We start from the raw sequence: 18,615 nt of genomic DNA on the forward strand, positions 1-18,615 counted from the left end.
AACAACAAGTGTTTCCACTGTCTGATTGGTCTATTCAGGGACGGGACTAAAAATTCCGAAAAATCAGCTTTAAAAGGTATACTACTGGGCCAGATTTTCCCGCCAAATCCCAGGGCTAATCCTCTGGCAGTGGTGCTTCATACATAAAACTACTTTGCGAATGGCATAACTGAGCCCTGCTTGGATCATTTGTGAGGACACTTTCGATGGAAACAGGCGGGGGCTAACTCCTTCAAATTCAGGGATTTTCAAGGAAGTAAGATAGGAAGTCAGGATGGCGGAGAGCAAACAGATTATACAGATTTGGCCCAAAAAGCATTTCAAAACAGACTTAAGAAGGTTTACACATCCGACCTTTTTAAAAACATCTTGTCCCCAGCAGCAATATTTTTCTTTCTTTATTCTTTAAATAGTTCGCCGAATTTGAACTAATACTGGTTAAGGCGGGAAGGAGATATAAAGGGAGTAATATGTAAAAGAGGAAGTAAACCTTGTAGGTGCATACACATTAGGTTAAAGCAAAATGATATTAGGGTTAGTGAAAGCTAAGATGAATCACGAAAAAGAGGATGGGCGGTTGTTGTTTTTGAATCACGAATGATTAAAATTACTTTGAAATTTCACAGTAAACTTAAGTTTATCGCCCAAGATGTTTAGTACTTCAAATTATTTATTTTTAAATTTGGCTATAAAACATGAATGTGCTAAGCCTAATTTGCAAATGGCGCCTACGTCTTGTAGTGTAGTACAAGTTTATCTTTCAGTTTCACACTCTATAATACGCGGCAAAAGAAGCTAAGGCAATTTTGCACTCGCAAATTTTAATCGCTTCGCGAAAAAGCAAAAAACTTCGCGAAATTGAATTAGTATCCAATCCCTTGGTTTTCGTAGCGCGTGTTGAATGCGAAGGTTTATTTTTCTTTCTTTTGTTTTACCTTCAGTTTACACCAGAGACAACCGCTGAGCTATGTTTACTTTACTAGAACAAATTTGGTGGGATATAACTTGAGCTGAAGTAAAAACTAAAGATGAAAATTATTACGTCGGTTTTGGGCTGGATATTTCAACCATCAAAATGTCTTAAAGGATTGTACGCATAGAGTGCCAAGGCATGAATTAATCCATTTAGCTATGAATAACCATACCAAATTCTAGAGATGAAACCTCAATGGTAAAAGGATCTAGGGTTATAGTTCAATCCTCGTAGGAAAATGTAATTTCTTCTTGCTTTTAGTCGCCTTGAAAATGGCTTTAAGCCTTTGCCATTTGGTTGGCTTCTAGTTTTTTATCTATAAGGGAATCTCTTTTTAGGAATATATTATTCAATGAAAGCGGTCGTGCATTTTTTATTTTCGGCACTTTAGAACCCAATGCGAGAGTAATAGCGTTATTATACGAAATGGGAGAATCATTTAGACCAAAGCCAAGGCTTAACCAAGGCCTAAACCTAAATGCGTGCACCCATGAAATGATATTTCCAAAGAATATAACCGAAAGTTCATAGTGTTACGATGTCAGACTGAAATTACAGCGTATAGAAAGTGAGACTAATGTCAAAAACCACAGGTTATACAGGATGGAAAAGTCGCCTTCGTGCAGTCTAAAGACTTCTCTTAAGCCTTGGTGTTAAGTAGGGACAATTTGTAGGGGTTTATAGGTACTAGAATAGAAATTAAATGAATCGTTGCAATATCTTTAACGAGCGTACATTAAACATTCATGTTTGATGGAACGAAATTGAAACGATCCCATATCAATTAGAGGTATTGCGACTACTCATTTAATTTCTCTACTAGAGTCTGTAAATCAATTACAGGTTATCCCTGCAGAATACCTCCACGTTAGGGAGAAGGAACGACTAATCTCCATCATGGAGCAAAATTGAACCTTGTTATCCTTGTGTTTCGCTTGTACTTCTATAGAATGTTGTGCAATTTGTGAAAACCATGTTGATTCTCGAGGGAATTGGGAGTTATGGATGAGAAAAACCTGACATTACGACACTATAGACCATTCCAATAAATACTTGTAGAAACCAATGCACCATCGGAGGCTATTCCCTAGCGCCAGGTGCAACACCAGACTGAGTCAGCGTTCACTACACCTGGGATGCCGGCACTGCCTCTTGCGGTGCTTCTAGGTGCGAGATAAAAGCCTCCAATGGCGCCCGCTTCTCTCATGACATTAATGAACTGGTCTATACTTCAATTCTATCTTTGAACATTCTCAGGATTTATATGGATTCTTATTATCAATTCAATTATCATGATATTATGAGCTGTTAAATAAATATTTCACTTCTAATCATTCACAATTGTCTACAAGTCAAACCAAATTTGCAACCGCGACAGAAAAAAGTACACCACTAATCAATTAAGTTAAGAAACCTTTAAGGTGTAAAAGGGGTCGTAAAAAATCTTTCCGGAACAGCTATATATGCTTAGTTTTTGAAAGAGTACGACCACTCTTTCTAAAAAGAAAAGTGTATAAAGATATAAATCTAGTGGTAAAGCCGTTTATCAAATCCCAAAGGAACTGAGCGATCCGTAAAGAAGTGACTATGGAAGACCAGCTCACTCTAACCGCACCCAACCGGAAAGACTTGCCTTCCTACAACTATAACCTTTACCATAGCTATTTGAACCAACTGGTTTATGAACTGCCATTAAAAAGCAGGATGTGACCAGCATATTTTCATTAGGTTTTCAAGGTTAGAGTTGTTAATTACAAATAGGTTTTTGCCTAACACCTCTGTGTATTGGTATGCATAACAGCGATGATCACCTTAATTTAAATTAAGTTTTCATTTGAATGGTCTCAAAAACTCTTTCTTCAAAATATTGCTAAGGCTAAAGCAGACTATTTTGTTTATTCCACGACTATTTCCTTCCGCACATTCCTTGGTATTGAACCTTAACCATAAATTTATCCAATCAGGTATGCATTAAAGGTAGGGCCTTGTTTATGAAACTGAGAAGGTAAAATACTCGATACACATAGCTCGCTCATCCTATTACGCAATTCTGTGGCTAACTAGTCACGTGACAAGAAATCTAACGATGAAGCGAGATAGTATGATCGTTCATGAGTGTGTAACGGTAGCTAAGGTAACCAAGCACTTTTTGGTCTCTTAATAAAAGCCCATTTAGATTAGACTAAAATTTTACATTTACGTCGGTGAAGTCGCTTTGCTCGCTTAATTGGACACGTGTCAACAACTACGTAAAAGATTCGCGGGTTTGTTTTGAAAATTTTCAGTTTCGTCGGATAGTGTCGAGATGGCACCACCTCGTTAGCGCCTATTCCTAGCCATAGCTCACTCAATCATGTCTTACTGACGCACGATCGAGTGAGCTGTGCATTAACAGACGATACACGAAAGTTTTAGAACTCTGGCGGTATTTATTATTTTGAATTGGGCTATTTTAGTATTCAAAAGTCTTGCTTCAAAAATCACTGTATACGCGACTCGTTTTAGTCGTCTGCTCTCACTTCTCAACAGAGAATTGAACGTACCGACGCGACTGAAACGAAATTAACAAAGCGACTAACGAGAACGTAAAATTCTTCTTTAGTCTCAATGGGCCTTAATAAAGAATCCCCCTATAAAATCATCCTGATCCAAAATTAAAATATTTTCCTTTTAAAACAAAAGTGTTTCAAGTTACCAATCCTAACGACACATCCTTAACGGAAATTAGATTATAAGTTCTTCATCTTTTCATTCAAGGATCCCTGGTTTCTCTTATAGAAAAAAAGAAGGCAACTCTATGAAATAATAAAAAAAGAGAAGACGCCCGTTCCCCCTCGCGCCCAAAAAAGCCCCATCGATCTATCAGCAATCTATCAAAGGGGTCCCCCCAAGAAATGGCGCGCGTCTTGCAAACTCCTCAACTAGTTATTTTATAGTTCGATCGGATCCCTATATCAATTTTCGCAAAAGTCTTTCCGCGTGTTATAACATAATCACAGTATATCGTGTAACTGGTTAAAGATTAACGATATTATTTAAAGTAAATCTGTTCCAGATTTTCATTACTTGCTTAAAGGGTGTCAACGTTTTATTTTTAAAGCGAACGCCAGGAACAAGTATGTCACGCGTTCAATTTTCGATTAGTTTGACCAGCATAACATACAGCATAAGTTTATAAGAGGTGTTTCATAAGTATTCACAACCTATATTTCGTTGTTCTAGAGAATTACTGAGAACTAGTTCGAGAACGACAAGCGACAATTGACTACACTCGGTTAAATTACAGTCCATATTCCTATTTAGTCTATACTAAGCCTTTGACAGCGCCTCACCAGGCGTCGCTTTACGAGAATCTATGACGTTTCACCTCCGTCACTTCATGACAAGCTCTCAGCAAATAGAATATACCAAGAGGAGCAGAAACTTTGTAAATAAGAACCGGGTCTGAATTTGGAGGAACTAGTTCCGGTTGTTCACGTGAATACTTAAAAATTACGTCAACGTTCAACCCTTTGCCACCACCAAAAATAAGCAGCCCACATAATTTAACCAATAAAAGGCGTCGCTGCTTAGCCAATCAACAAAAACCGGTTCTAGTTACTCCAAAACCGTGGCCGGGCTTTTCAAAAGCCTTATTAAAGGCTGGACTTTCTGCTCCTCTTGGTATATTCTCTTTGCTCTCAGTAACCAGTGACAAACTTATGAACGCGAGTGAACAACATTTTACTCAAAATAAGTGTTCTTTTTAACGGTCTCATCTCTTCCATCCTGAATATCCCCTTCGAAATAAATTAAAAAATATCCGATCAGGGATAGATTTAATTTTAGAAGTAGGAATGGAGAACAGAGTAATCTGGGCGCGCGTCAAAGTCCCGGACCCCCTTCCACGGGACGGAGGGGTATGAAAGAAGAGGCGGGTCATAGCGACAGAGGTAAAAAGAAATTACGTATTTTTGGCCGTCCCCGTCAGAAACGTCATCAAAACGTATTTTAAGTGAGCCAATAAGATAATCTGAACTTTTCGTTACGTGTTGGAGGGAGGGGCTCTATACTGGGTTATGAGTCGGACTGAAATAAATACAAACTGTTCTCCATCCCTGCTTCTAAAATTAAACCTATCCCTGATCTGATATATTCTTTAATAACGGTCCTCGATTTTAAAGTCAGTAATCAAAACAAGTGGCAGCCTTACTTGTAGGAGCTAGTTACTAACTTATGGGCTGTCTGCGGATCGCATTATTTTTCCCACTCCGAACAAATACCCCGAATCATTTTTTCTTTCCTTGTTCTTCTTTGGTAGGTATCTTTTGGGAATTTGTTACAATCCTGTCTTCTTTGAAGCCGCGGAATATAAGGCTTTACTCAAATTTCGACTTCAAATTTTTAAAAGAGGTTTCCTACGCTTGACTAGAAAATTAAAACTTGAAGTGCTTCTTAATAATTTAAGAGTGCGGTAAAGAGAGTTTCGTGGAAATTTCGAGCGGTTTGCATTCAGACAGGATTAAAGTTTTTCAAAACCTTAATTTTCAACTCAAGACTTGGTTTTAAGATGTTACCAATTCAAAAAGAAATAGCGGAAAATGAAGGATGTAGTGGATGAAAGGAATTTGTAGGGCTTAGTATGATTTTGACAACAACAAGTAGAGATGTGAGTTGGTGATTTACAGTCTCTAAATTACCGGTTACTTACCAAACACCGCCCTAAATTACCGGTTCACATCATACGGTAATTTTACAATGGTAATTTACCAAACAGTTTCCAAATTTTATTGTTCAGAGTCAAAACGTTTTGGAGTAAAACTATAAGTGCAATAGACTGCCAGAGACTATAAAAATTTCAATATCTTACCAAGAAGTGATATCTAGTTTATTAGGGAGAAGATATAAGATGCCTAAGTATTCGCGCGCCATATTCCCAGTCCCCTTTCAAAATACAAGGGGGGGGGACATAAAAGGAGGCCGGGCTATTTTGCCTCTCCTCAGTCGGAAAATACATAATATTCGTCATTCGCGTCGCGCTGACGTGAGTTTTCAAGAACCAATGAGATGCTGTTTGTCATTTAGAGGCGGGGATTAACTCCGGACCTACTATACGTTTGGACTGGAGATAAAGCTGGAAATGTGGGGCGAATTTATACCTTCTCCCTAATAAACTAAATATCACTTCTTGATCTTACTTCGTAGTCCAGTTTTACATCAATTTCTCCTTCGTTCGCGTTGTTAAAGAAGCTAAACTTGACATGAAGTGTTATGCCAGACTTATCAGAAACACCCTGCACCAGAAAAGAATTTTAGCTCATAGAACCTTCATAATTGATGCATCGTTTTAATAAATCGATTTTTTCTATTGTTCTAAGTATTTCTTCATAAGAGGTCAACTAAGATAAGTAAAACGCTGTGTCGAATTTCTTAATATCTGAGAGAGCTGAGTTAAAAGCAAGTCCAATTAACCAGAAGTTAGGAAGTAAGCGGTGATATTTGATTCAAATTTCCTTTGAGTGAACAAAAAATAAAATTTACTGCACCTCCCCTGTTGTATTCTCTAAATCGCCCAATGAACATCCCACTTCATTCATGCCATACTCATCAGAAACACCCTGCATATTTAGCTTTCAAAATGCTTTGGCTAAACTTTAAATAAAATTTAGGGTAAACTATATAGATGGCACACTATTGTTTACTCCATTAAGAGAATAATTTCTTAGCCCCCGAGATATTCGATTATACAAGCGTGTTTAATATGCGAGACTATCTGAACATAACGTCATTATGTAAGCTCACCAAGCTGTTACCACGTTTTAATATCGAATAAAGCGGGGAGAAAATCACGCTAAGCAACTACGCCTTAAGGCCATATATATACAACGCCAATTTTACGATGTAACACAGCCTTATCAGTCGCTTGCGTTTCAAACCCAGACCAGTTTTAAAGGAACACTGACATAAAAATCTTGTGTGTAGGTATTTCGGGAAGGAGTAAGGTGGCTTTTGTATGTTTGTGTTTTTCAGTCACAAATTGTGACTGCATGAGCCTTGATTTAAGTAACACTATAGAAGAAAGGTTAAGATGAGAAGTATTTTGGTTTAGTTCTTCACAAGTTTGTGACGTCGTCGAATGGGGTCATTAAGCCTAAAAAGCACGCGCTATTCAAAACCAGTAACGCTTTAGTTTTATGATTAACCCCAATTAATCATCGATTTATTGAAATTTAAAGTTGCAAAAGAGGTAAGACGCTATTTAGTGTTCCAGTGGCATATAAAACCCAGGCAACGTCGGACAGCTCAACTTGTTTTTTTTTATAAAATAGTTATAAGTAAACATTTATCAGGTGAAGATTGTGTGTTCTAGCTGTCATTAAACCCAGTAAATAATGATGAAATAACAAAATTCTCCCATTTCATATTTTTAAGCTAAAACCTTGAAGGAGAGAGGGATGGAGTAGAAACTTCAATACCTATAAACGTATTACCCACTTGCGCACGCCCCTACCAAATTAAGGGTAGGGGCGAGCGCAAGTGGGTACACTGGGAGACTTTCATTGCCGCAGGTCTCGTATCCTGATTTCCACTCCATCTTACCTCTTTCCTCCCTGCTAAAATTTAGAACTATAAGAGCGTTTAATGCAATTTTCTGCAACTAGATGTGTCTAGTTAGCTAAGCAGATTTTCAGCAGAAATTGTTTTAAAGCGTTTCAAAATTCTACGTAAAGAGTAATTAAAATTAGTTTCGGTGTCCCTTTAATATTAGCAAATGCCCAAAATGGGTGGCTTATCTTGAACGGTTCGTAGTTACGTCCCCCGTTTTTATTTTTAGTAACCACGCGCAATATTCAAACATTTCCCTCTCGGGCTTTATCAGTGCTCGATTAAACGTGAATTTTTATTGGTGCGTGCTATCTAAACTCAAAAGTTGATTTGAATAAAGCTTTATGTACATAAAATCGGAGAAAAACGAATTACCCACAAAAAATTCAAGCTCCTACGCTTATTTTTTCAGTAAAGTTTGAATTTTTCACGTTTTAAAACATGGGTCTTGAAAATTCTTTGGACCTCATGATGCATGCGCAATTAATGTGTTTATTTAGAAAAAAAATGAATGCCGAACCTCCAGGGGTAAAACCAATAATGTATTTCCTACCAGCCCCTGTAAAACCCAAACCCGCAATACACCGGTGTACGACATTTTATTATTATTTTTTTTATATATATATAAAATTCGTAGGTGAAAAATATACTTAGTCTCAGGCCTAATCTTAGGCGTTATATTATTGCTAAGCCTAGTTTGAAACTCTAAGTTGAAAATCTAAGAGCCAAGTTCTATTCAGTGTTTCAATGACTCAACTAAGTTCTAGAACCAATTTTTTCTATGGAAACTTCTTCATTTATTTGATCAACTGTAAGAGTTGTCCAACGTGGGCGTTTTTCATCACTTTATTAATTGATTTTTTGGCTTCTTTCAAACAAAATTGAAACAAGCAAAAAACAAGGCCATAAAAAAGGTTAAAACTCGCTCTCTATCAATCTGTCTTTCATAGAAAATATACAGATAAAATACCACGAAAGAGCCCTTTCCCGAAATAGCAACATCGAACCGCAAAATGAAATCCTTGGTTGAAAAGAGAGAGCGCGAGAGAGATAAGCTTCGAAGAAAGATTCTTACACGGTTCATAGCGGTTTCTCTAGTACCAGAAGTAGATTACAAGAAGCAAGTATCTCTCATTACAAATTAAGCCCAATGAGTGGAAAGGCGTGCAAGAGAATCAACCGAGGAAGGAAAGATGACTAGGTTAAATACTTCATTCATCTTACTTCTGGTACTATAGATACGCAACTCTTAGTTAATGGATTTAGCGGTTTTGAAGCAATGAAAGGTGTTGTAACTTTAAAAGTTATGTAATTGAGAAAAACGTAGGAAGTTATTGGTGTTGTGATTTGTCGAATTCTTTCACACACGCTTCAGGGTTTTGAAGTACAATACTTCAGAAAATTTATGACGCCGATAGTTTTAGAGTAAAATTTTACGTTCCCGTCGGTCGCCATTGAAAATGACGTATGAGAAACAGAAACCTTAGCCTATCCTCTATAATATTTAGTATCAAACTTACAGAAAATATAAACTTATGTTATATTGAATCTTTGGCCGATGGGAAACGTTTTTCAATGAGATTTTCTTTCGCTGATCCCGGCGAAAGCCATAATGTTAGAATAGATTTAGACGAAATCTCCAACAGGTGATTGCAATTCGTTAATAGGATAAAAATGAAGTCGTGCTTGATTAAATTGGTAGAACTGGGATTAACAGAAAATGTACACAGTACTTGTATCTAATCTACTTAATACTCAATAATACATAATAATGTTTATCAACCGGTTGATGAAGTCTTATAGCTCGAAGGAAAAATTCTCAGCCAAATTGAACTGTTGCTTAAAATTAAGAAAAATTGTGTTGCATGTAAAAAATATATTTCATTTCTAAAGTTCAAACCCGTAACCATATAATGCATAAGTATAGGTCTGTCGCAATATTGGCATAACCAAGAAACACAAGCTAATAAGATTCATTAGGCTCTTTATGTAGGAGGGTTTTGAACTCCTTCCGTCACGCGTCATAGTTCTCATTGATTGTTCGTCTGCTTTTATTCCTAGCGCATGATCTATAACGTCTGGACCCCATATGTCCGTGACGTAGCAACGCGAGGTCAGCTGAGGGCGAAATGCTCAACGCGCTTGCAGCGATATAAATTACTCGTGCATAACGCAAAATTTATCGTACATAATGATTATTCTACTATCTGCTTGAATTAAAGGGGATAAGGCGTAGAAACTGTCACCCCTGACGTCATGCATAATGTATTTGAACTTAGAAACCACGTGATATATACATAGCTATATCGACCTACGCCGCAACTCCCGCAACCTATGAGCGGCGAACCCTAATGTAAACAAATTCTCTTTGCGTGTGCTAGGATTGACAGTGATCAGCCAATGAAAATAGAGGATGGAGGAGCGGTCCGTTTAACAAAGTTTTATGTCCTTCCCCTTATATTCAACCAGATATTAGTATCGGGTCTATGGCCTCTTAAAGAAGAAATCTATGTATTCCTGGCGAGGCTTATGTTAACTTAAGACAGCTCATATTAAAATTTAATAGGATTCGCCAGAATTTTGGATAGAAAAAAATGTCAAAAAACTAAATTAAAGCAGCTGCCCTTTTCTAAAATAGAACGGAAGCTAAGAACCGAATTTTTTACATTTTTAAGAACTCCAAGATGTGTTCTCGAGAAATGTTCCCATCTCAAAATTCTCTTGGGAACTTTGGAAAAGAGTGTAATGACTTCTTAGTTGCGTATTAAAATAAAAGACTTTAAAAGCTGGTGATGTTACGGAGTATAAGAAAAACTTCAAGAAACATCTTGAAATTTGAGAAAAGGGACTTAACGAATCTTCATACGAACAAAATGGACAAGGACGTATTGGACAGACTCACAAATAGTAGTTTTTTTTCTTTGGCTAGATTTCGCTTTTGACGACAGTTGGTCAACGTTGTTAACTTATTTTTATGATCACATTGTCTATAGCCTTTTCTTTCGTCAACCCATTAAATTTTTTGTTTAACTTCAAAGTTTCCCAAGCCGCCTTTCAAGTTAAAGTTTCCTTTTAAGTTAATTAAAAAGAAAAAAACTGGAGTTATTATTATATTTCTAGCTGCTTTTGGAAGATTAGATCAAAAACTTTAAATTATCTTGTATTTTGATGTACCTTTAAGAAAGGTTATAAAACTAAAAACCTCTCTTAATGACTGTTTCGAAAAAGATTGGTGAATATCAAGGTCGGTCAAAATCGTGCAGGCACTATATATAGAGGGTGAATATAGAGAGGGTTTCATTTATAAAAACTTCATTGAACAAGATTAAATATGCAGACGATGATAACTAGGAAACTTGCTTTAGACAATAAGATTAAATAGGTCTATTTTTATAAGTCATAACTGTTCCATGGTTACATCCAATAATACTAACTTTTTCTTGATTGAATTTCAAAATACTTCGATTTTTAGTTGACCACGCACCTGATTTTTCGTGATACAAATAATGATTAAAAATTATTTGTTACCAGAAGGGGATAATAGAAGAAGGATGACACTCTGTATCCTCTTAATACTTTAAGTAACATGGCTCTTCCCATGCTCTCCTGCTCATCAAACTTCAGATGGACATCGGACCGTCAATGGGTGAATTCTATAAATGAGTGGTACTAAATACTCAGCAATCAACCCACAAACCTTGATTGTCTTGACGCGGGACAAAAATCCACAAGTTCTATATAGTGAAAAACTTATGGAACATATCTTATGAACTTATGGTGTCCTACGTATTAAAAATTGAGATAGCGACTTTAAAAATCAAGTCATTTCTTTCAATTACGTAGAGCTCTTTACTAAGATAAAAATGGGACGAATCTAAATTAGAAGACGAGCTAGAAACTCAGTAGGTTCTTGGATTGATGTTGCTAGAAGAGACCCTAGGGAAGTTGAGTGTACATTCAGAATGAGTACAAAGAAAGAACTAGAATGCCAAAGAGAATAAAGACTTCTTGCTGGATTTCAACAAGCAGCTAGGGCTTGAAGACAATCTCAACCACGCGCACCAAGTCTATAAAAGTGTTGAGACAATAGCGAGTCCCGACAACGACTGCCTGGGGAAAATTATTAAAGAACCATTATCTCGAATAAATTACAAGGGATCGGACATTTCCAACAATGAGAACTTGAAAGCCACGCCATAAAATTGCTTATAATAAGAAAGGTTTAAATCAGTAATTTTATTTTCATTATAGGCCTAGTATACTTATATTCTATCAAGAATACATAAAACTTCTCTTCTAGAGAAGTGTAATACAAAGCGGGGTAATTGTTATATGATTCTTCCCAACATCATTTTAGATTTGGAGAAAGGTCACTAAACCAAATCACATACGCGATAAAAAGTTCCCTCATCATTACTCAATTAGCGCTTAACTATTTGCCAAGATGCGCTGGTGGACTTTTGTCCCACGTCAAGACGAGGATTGTGGGTTGATTTTTCAGTATTTACTACAAACAGTTATAGAATTCAACCAATGGTGCGATGCCCATCTGAAATTTGATAAGCACTAAAGCCAACAGAAAGGGTGAGCCTGAGAAGAATCATGTTACATAACTAAGGTATTAAGAGAATGCAGATTGTCATCCTTCTGTTATCATCTTCTGATAGAAGACGTGTCGCTTCTTTTTTTCTTTGTACTAAAATACCAAGTGCGCTACCCCTCAATGGAAGCACGGTTTTTCCGTAGCTTTTATTTTCGTTTGAAGACTCCACTGATATTAATACGGCTTTATGGAATACCCACTTTTATAAACCGAATTCACCTGAAGCCTAAGAACTGATATTTTGATGAAAGTGCATATCTTAATAATCATCCTTTATCTGAATTCCCTTTCGCAAAGTGGACACGAAATAGCTAAAAGCGTATTATTTTGGCTGACCAAAGAAAAGAGGCCCAACTCTGTTATACTTCATTCCGAATTCAGTAGTTTAGTATTAAACCTTATACTATATAAGGCATATAGCTAATAAAACAAAATGGCCTCGGCCAAATTAAAGCCCTATCGTTTTCGCGTGGCTCCGACTAGTGAGGGATTTTACTAATAGATTCTTCATCCAGCTTCTATATTCTACGTCTAGAAATACCCTTAACATTACTGAAATACTAATCCAGTCGTTTGCGTGTTATTTTTTTAACTGTTTGTAAACTAAGGTAATAAATAGTGTAGTCAAAATATTTACAGTGTTGGGTTGTTTTAGTAAATTATCAGGCCTCACCGGGGCAAGCACCCACAAGCACCCGGGGCCAAGCACCCACAAGCACCCGGGGCCAAGCACCCACAAGCACCCGGGGCCAAGCACCCACAAGCACCCGGGGCCAAGCACCCACAAGCACCCGGGGCCAAGCACCCACAAGCACCCGGGGCCAAGCACCCACAAGCACCCGGGGCCAAGCACCCACAAGCACCCGGGGCCAAGCACCCACAAGCACCCGGGGCCAAGCACCCACAAGCACCCGGGGCCAAGCACCCACAAGCACCCGGGGCCAAGCACCCACAAGCACCCGGGGCCAAGCACCCACAAGCACCCGGGGCCAAGCACCCACAAGCACCCGGGGCCTAGCACCCACAAGCACCCGGGGCCTAGCACCCACAAGCACCCGGGGCCAAGCACCCACAAGCACCCGGGGCCTAGCACCCACAAGCACCCGGGGCCTAGCACCCACAAGCACCCGGGGCCTAGCACCCACAAGCACCCGGGGCCTAGCACCCACAAGCACCCGGGGCCAAGCACCCACAAGCACCCGGGGCCAAGCACCCACAAGCACCCGGGGCCAAGCACCCACAAGCACCCGGGGCCAAGCACCCACAAGCACCCGGGGCCAAGCACCCACAAGCACCCGGGGCCAAGCACCCACAAGCACCCGGGGCCAAGCACCCACAAGCACCCGGGGCAAGCACCCACAAGCACCCGGGGCAAGCACCCACAAGCACCCGGGGCAAGCACCCACAAGCACCCGGGGCAAGCACCCACAAGCACCCGGGGCAAGCACCCACAAGCACCCGGGGCAAGCACCCACAAGCACCCGGGGAAAGCACCCACAAGCACCCGGGGAAAGCACCCACAAGCACCCGGGGAAAGCACCCACAAGCACCCGGGGAAAGCACCCACAAGCACCCGGGGAAAGCACCCACAAGCACCCGGGGAAAGCACCCACAAGCACCCGGGGAAAGCACCCACAAGCACCCGGGGAAAGCACCCACAAGCACCCGGGGAAAGCACCCACAAGCACCCGGGGAAAGCACCCACAAGCACCCGGGGAAAGCACCCACAAGCACCCGGGGAAAGCACCCACAAGCACCCGGGGAAAGCACCCACAAGCACCCGGGGAAAGCACCCACAAGCACCCGGGGCAAGCACCCACAAGCACCCGGGGCAAGCACCCACAAGCACCCGGGGCAAGCACCCACAAGCACCCGGGGGCAAGCACCTACAAGCACCCGGGGCCAAGCACCCACAAGCACCCGGGGCCAAGCACCCACAAGCACCCGGGGCCTAGCACCCACAAGCACCCGGGGCCAAGCACCCACAAGCACCCGGGGCCAAGCACCCACAAGCACCCGGGGCCTAGCACCCACAAGCACCCGGGGCCAAGCACCCACAAGCACCCGGGGCCTAGCACCCACAAGCACCCGGGGCCAAGCACCCACAAGCACCCGGGGAAAGCACCCACAAGCACCCGGGGCAAGCACCCACAAGCACCCGGGGCAAGCACCCACAAGCACCCGGGGCAAGCACCTACAAGCACCCGGGGCAAGCACCCACAAGCACCCGGGGCAAGCACCCACAAGCACCCGGGGCAAGCACCCACAAGCACCCGGGAAAAGCACCCACAAGCACCCGGGGAAAGCACCCACAAGCACCCGGGGCAAGCACCCACAAGCACCCGGGGAAAGCACCCACAAGCACCCGGGGCAAGCACCCACAAGCACCCGGGGCAAGCACCCACAAGCACCCGGGGCAAGCACCCACAAGCACCCGGGGCAAGCACCCACAAGCACCCGGGGCAAGCACCCACAAGCACCCGGGGCAAGCACCCACAAGCACCCGGGGCAAGCACCCACAAGCACCCGGGGCAAGCACCCACAAGCACCCGGGGCAAGCACCCACAAGCACCCGGGGCAAGCACCCACAAGCACCCGGGACAAGCACCCACAAGCACCCGGGACAAGCACCCACAAGCACCCGGGACAAGCACCCACAAGCACCCGGGACAAGCACCCACAAGCACCCGGGGAAAGCACCCACAAGCACCCGGGGAAAGCACCCACAAGCACCCGGGGAAAGCACCCACAAGCACCCGGGGCAAGCACCCACAAGCACCCGGGGAAAGCACCCACAAGCACCCGGGGCAAGCACCCACAAGCACCCGGGGCAAGCACCCACAAGCACCCACAAGCACCCGGGGAAAGCTGAGGCTGGGGAGATCACCTTCATGGGTTATTTTCCTCGCTCCAAGAAGCACAGCTAGAGGCAGTGCGAGTAGGCTAGCATCCCGTGTGTACTGATTTCGGGTTAACTCCGTCTTGCGTTGCCCCTTGAGGCAAGGAAAATAATTTAAGCCCGTTAGTTTGTTTCTCCGCGAGTATTTAATGGAATGGTCTATCCGAAAATATTCGGTAGACCCCAATCCAATTTCAAAGTTTCAAAGTTCAAACGCCAAAAACTTTGATAATTTAAAAACCAAATTAAAGCTTATAGCCAATACATTAAATAGCAGCGAGAGGAAATAATGAATTTGTCGATTTTGCGTACGTATATTAGTAGGTATACTTGCAAATTCAAAGCCATATCCACGTCTTGAATACATTTCCGGAGTCTTTCAACTAAAGCAAAACTAAAAGCGATAAATTCTAATTTCTTCTCCAGCGGGAATGGAATGTCGCCTAGCTAGAATCTCCCGTGAATTTTAACTTTTTTCTCAGAGCCTTTTTTATTGGAAAAAGTCAAAAAACCAAAGTTGAAATAGCTAGGACTAGAACTAGAGGCTTTCGTTTCGCGGATTGTGACTTTTCTGACTTGTCGCGTCGTATCGTATCAGTCGTAATTTTCAGTGAGGAGAAATATCTTTAGGGGCTCTTTGAAGTAATGGTTAATCTTGAATTTTAAATGAAGTCTAAGAAGAGCTTTCGTAATTAATTTCAATGATGGAGGCGTGACTATAATCAAGGAGGAGTGGATAAGGAGTCTTATTGTATCTCCAGTTGTCAGTCTAAATAGTGGGTAAAATTCATCTCCTTTTTTGCCCCTCCCGGATCTGAAGATTAAACGTTTAGTAGCGTTTAATTTTCGACTACTGCAAGGTTTTGATACTGTTAAATACTGTAAAATATGAATATTGAGCGTATTTGAGAAAATGAAATAGTCACAGTTCACAGTTTGACTGTGCATTGCAACAAGACATTGTCAATCGTGTAGTTTTTCTTCAAGATGTCGTGAAAGGGTGTATAAACAGAATATTTTAAAATATAAATTTCTCAAAACATAGGCCATGTATGCGTTAAATTCTTTGTATTTTACAATATACATTCAAAAAATAAGTTTAACTGAGAAATTTAATGATCTATCCCTTTATTGTGATGTTGAAGTGCTTTAGTTTATTTAATTTTATTAATTAAACAATAGCATGTAGGTTTTATTTTTTATTAATTTCGTGTCGAAATGTGCTAATAGATCAGGATTTGAATTAATGCTATAGGTTGGGTATGGTTATTTAGGAACATGTCTTCCCTATTTCGTCATAAGATGACACATTTACCAAACCATTTAAATAAAATAGCAATGCAATAAAACGTATTCGTAATACAAAGAAAAATAATCGTAAATTGTTTTTGACTTTGCATGCACACTTGTGTACACTTTTCGAACCATTTATTTCAGTAACTATGCTTACGTATCCCGAACTTAGGTTCCATCTATAATATAAGTCTTAGTATGGCATGGGACGTATTTCGAAAATGATTTGGATACCTCTAGCGAAGAAGAAAGCGCTCTAGCGTTTTCTTCGCATATAAGGGAGGGAGTTTCTCAGATTTTCGCTAGCTGCTCGTAGCTCTTAAAAGTTTTGACAATAAGCACTTGGAAGCGGAAAACGGGGACGCCGTGGTTTGAAGGGAAAAAAAGAGAGAAGGGAACTATTTTTCGTCAGCGATTTTGCGCCACGGTTCAGTGCTTACCCCACCATTCTTTTATCCTGGTAACTTTTGCAATGCCAAGGCATCGTCAGAGGCCTCCGCGAGCTGTCGCTTCCTAGCAAACGCTTCAGTTTAAATTGAAAACGAAACTCGTCTTCCGAAAAAAAATCTATATTTAAACTTATTTTTCCGAAATGTGTGTTTTCGGAAGTTTGAAATTAATTTCTTAATATTCTAAAGGTCAACTTTATTTTTAATATTAAAGAAAATATGACATGTTTCACGGATTTGATAACAGATGATTTCGGAAAGAAAAACCAACACACAGGGGCAACCCTAGACTTAGCCCTCGTTCACTACAAGGGGGTAACGAGGGCCTCTAGCGGTGCTTCTTTGCAAGAGGGAGAATACCCTAATGGCGGCCTCACCCCTATTTTGTGGTTCCTCTGTATGTAAATTTCGAAATGGTCTATTATAAAATCTCACCAAAGTTTTCCCATTACTTCACACTATCTATTATGAAAGCTATCGTACCAACTAAGCTTAATAAGCCTATAAATTGCAAATTTTAGAGGTGAAGTCTAGATTTATTACAAATTTCAAAGAATCCAATGTGTAACGAAGGAACTTCACCATTTGGAAGGTTACTTTAGTAAGATAGTGACGATCGGAACATGTTAGCGTCAACAAACGAATATCATACAAGCTCCACCATATCTCTATCAGCAAGTATGAGCGCGGTACATAAGTATTCCTCTTGTCAACTGTATAGTTTTCTGGCATATCTACATAGTACCGAAGTACATTGAGTTCTACAAGCCATTTTGAGTCTAAAATGTTCTAAAACATTTTGGCTTAAAACAAGATACGATTTTTAACAACCATAATCGATTAAAACTAAGTGTTCTCTCTGATCTCCTTCACCGTAACTATAAGGTTAAACTTGCACCCTTAACATGCCTCACGAAACTAAATTCGTGACGCATATTCACGTCATGAAAGAAATGAATATTATTTTCCTATCTTGGAACGCGGGGAATTCCAAGAATGAACAATCAAAATGGCTCGTGTATACCGGACAAGAAAAATATACTCTGATGCACCAACACTCCTTCGTTTTCTTATTCATAAGTCTATTATTCACATGCCATAAATGTGCCAACGTTTATGAAATCTCCATGATAAATGTTCATTTGACTAGGAGTTATTCACAGACCAATTTAAAAATTCATTACAGAAAAACGCTTAAAAGTCGGAAGAGAAAGGTGCGATGAAGTAGAAAAGTTTGTGGGCCAGAACGTCTCCCAGAATGCCTTGGGCACGACCCTATCATTGGTAGGGAATTGTTAAGTGCTGCCGCCTAGTGTCATTTAAAAATAGAAGCCAGTTCTCATGAATTAGCTTATATTTTTAAAACACACAGGGGTATTGTCGACGTTCATGTACCTTACGACAAAATCAAAACGCCGAGGGTACTGGGAAGGGTTTATTCCTCATGGATGGGGTTACAGACGCTGCGTTATAAGGGGGGGGGGAGGAGATTTCTACTGAAGCTTAAAAAGATGTAATTCTAGCGCTTATTAAATGAACTGCACCAATTATGCCAGGCTTTGCTGAACATAAGTTATATAAATTGTTTATGGGTACTCTGCATGACATTCGAAATTAATTTGCAATCCTCGTGGGTATTTGGCGGGAAATAATTTGCAGTGGTGCAGCTTTCCCGCCTGAACTAACAGCAATTTGAGTATAAATGTCCAGAGAAAAAGGTTTACAATACAGTGAAGGAAGCTGTCTCCCAGTTTAAACACATTCTTTAATTAAGAACGGATTAAACTTGACTTATTGGATTTTTCAAGAGCTC

The 18,615-nt window shown here is 40.5% G+C and overlaps 2 protein-coding genes across 3 annotated transcripts in view; one reads left to right on the forward strand and one right to left on the reverse strand.

Moving 5' to 3' along the window:
• Positions 1–18,615, reverse strand: part of LOC149710176 (uncharacterized) — a 177,256-nt gene that overhangs the window by 24,762 nt on the left and 133,879 nt on the right. Inside the window, exon 1 of one of the 2 annotated variants that reach the window (XM_089860031.1) lies at positions 6,151–6,190. The exons of the other annotated variant lie outside the window; for it this stretch is intronic. The gene's annotated coding sequence lies outside the window, so the exon portion shown is untranslated. Of the gene's footprint in view, positions 1–6,150; positions 6,191–18,615 lie in introns of those variants that run through there. 2 annotated transcript variants of the gene reach the window in all.
• The window catches only part of Nplp1 (Neuropeptide-like precursor 1), a 37,903-nt gene that overhangs the window by 7,132 nt on the left and 12,156 nt on the right, over positions 1–18,615 (forward strand). The window lies entirely within an intron of this gene.

This window comes from Phalangium opilio, unplaced genomic scaffold, assembly GCF_054372755.1.
Source record: "Phalangium opilio isolate 3A_F unplaced genomic scaffold, DU_Popi_V2 ptg000011l_1, whole genome shotgun sequence".
Classification (NCBI taxonomy): Eukaryota; Metazoa; Arthropoda; class Arachnida; order Opiliones; family Phalangiidae; genus Phalangium; species Phalangium opilio.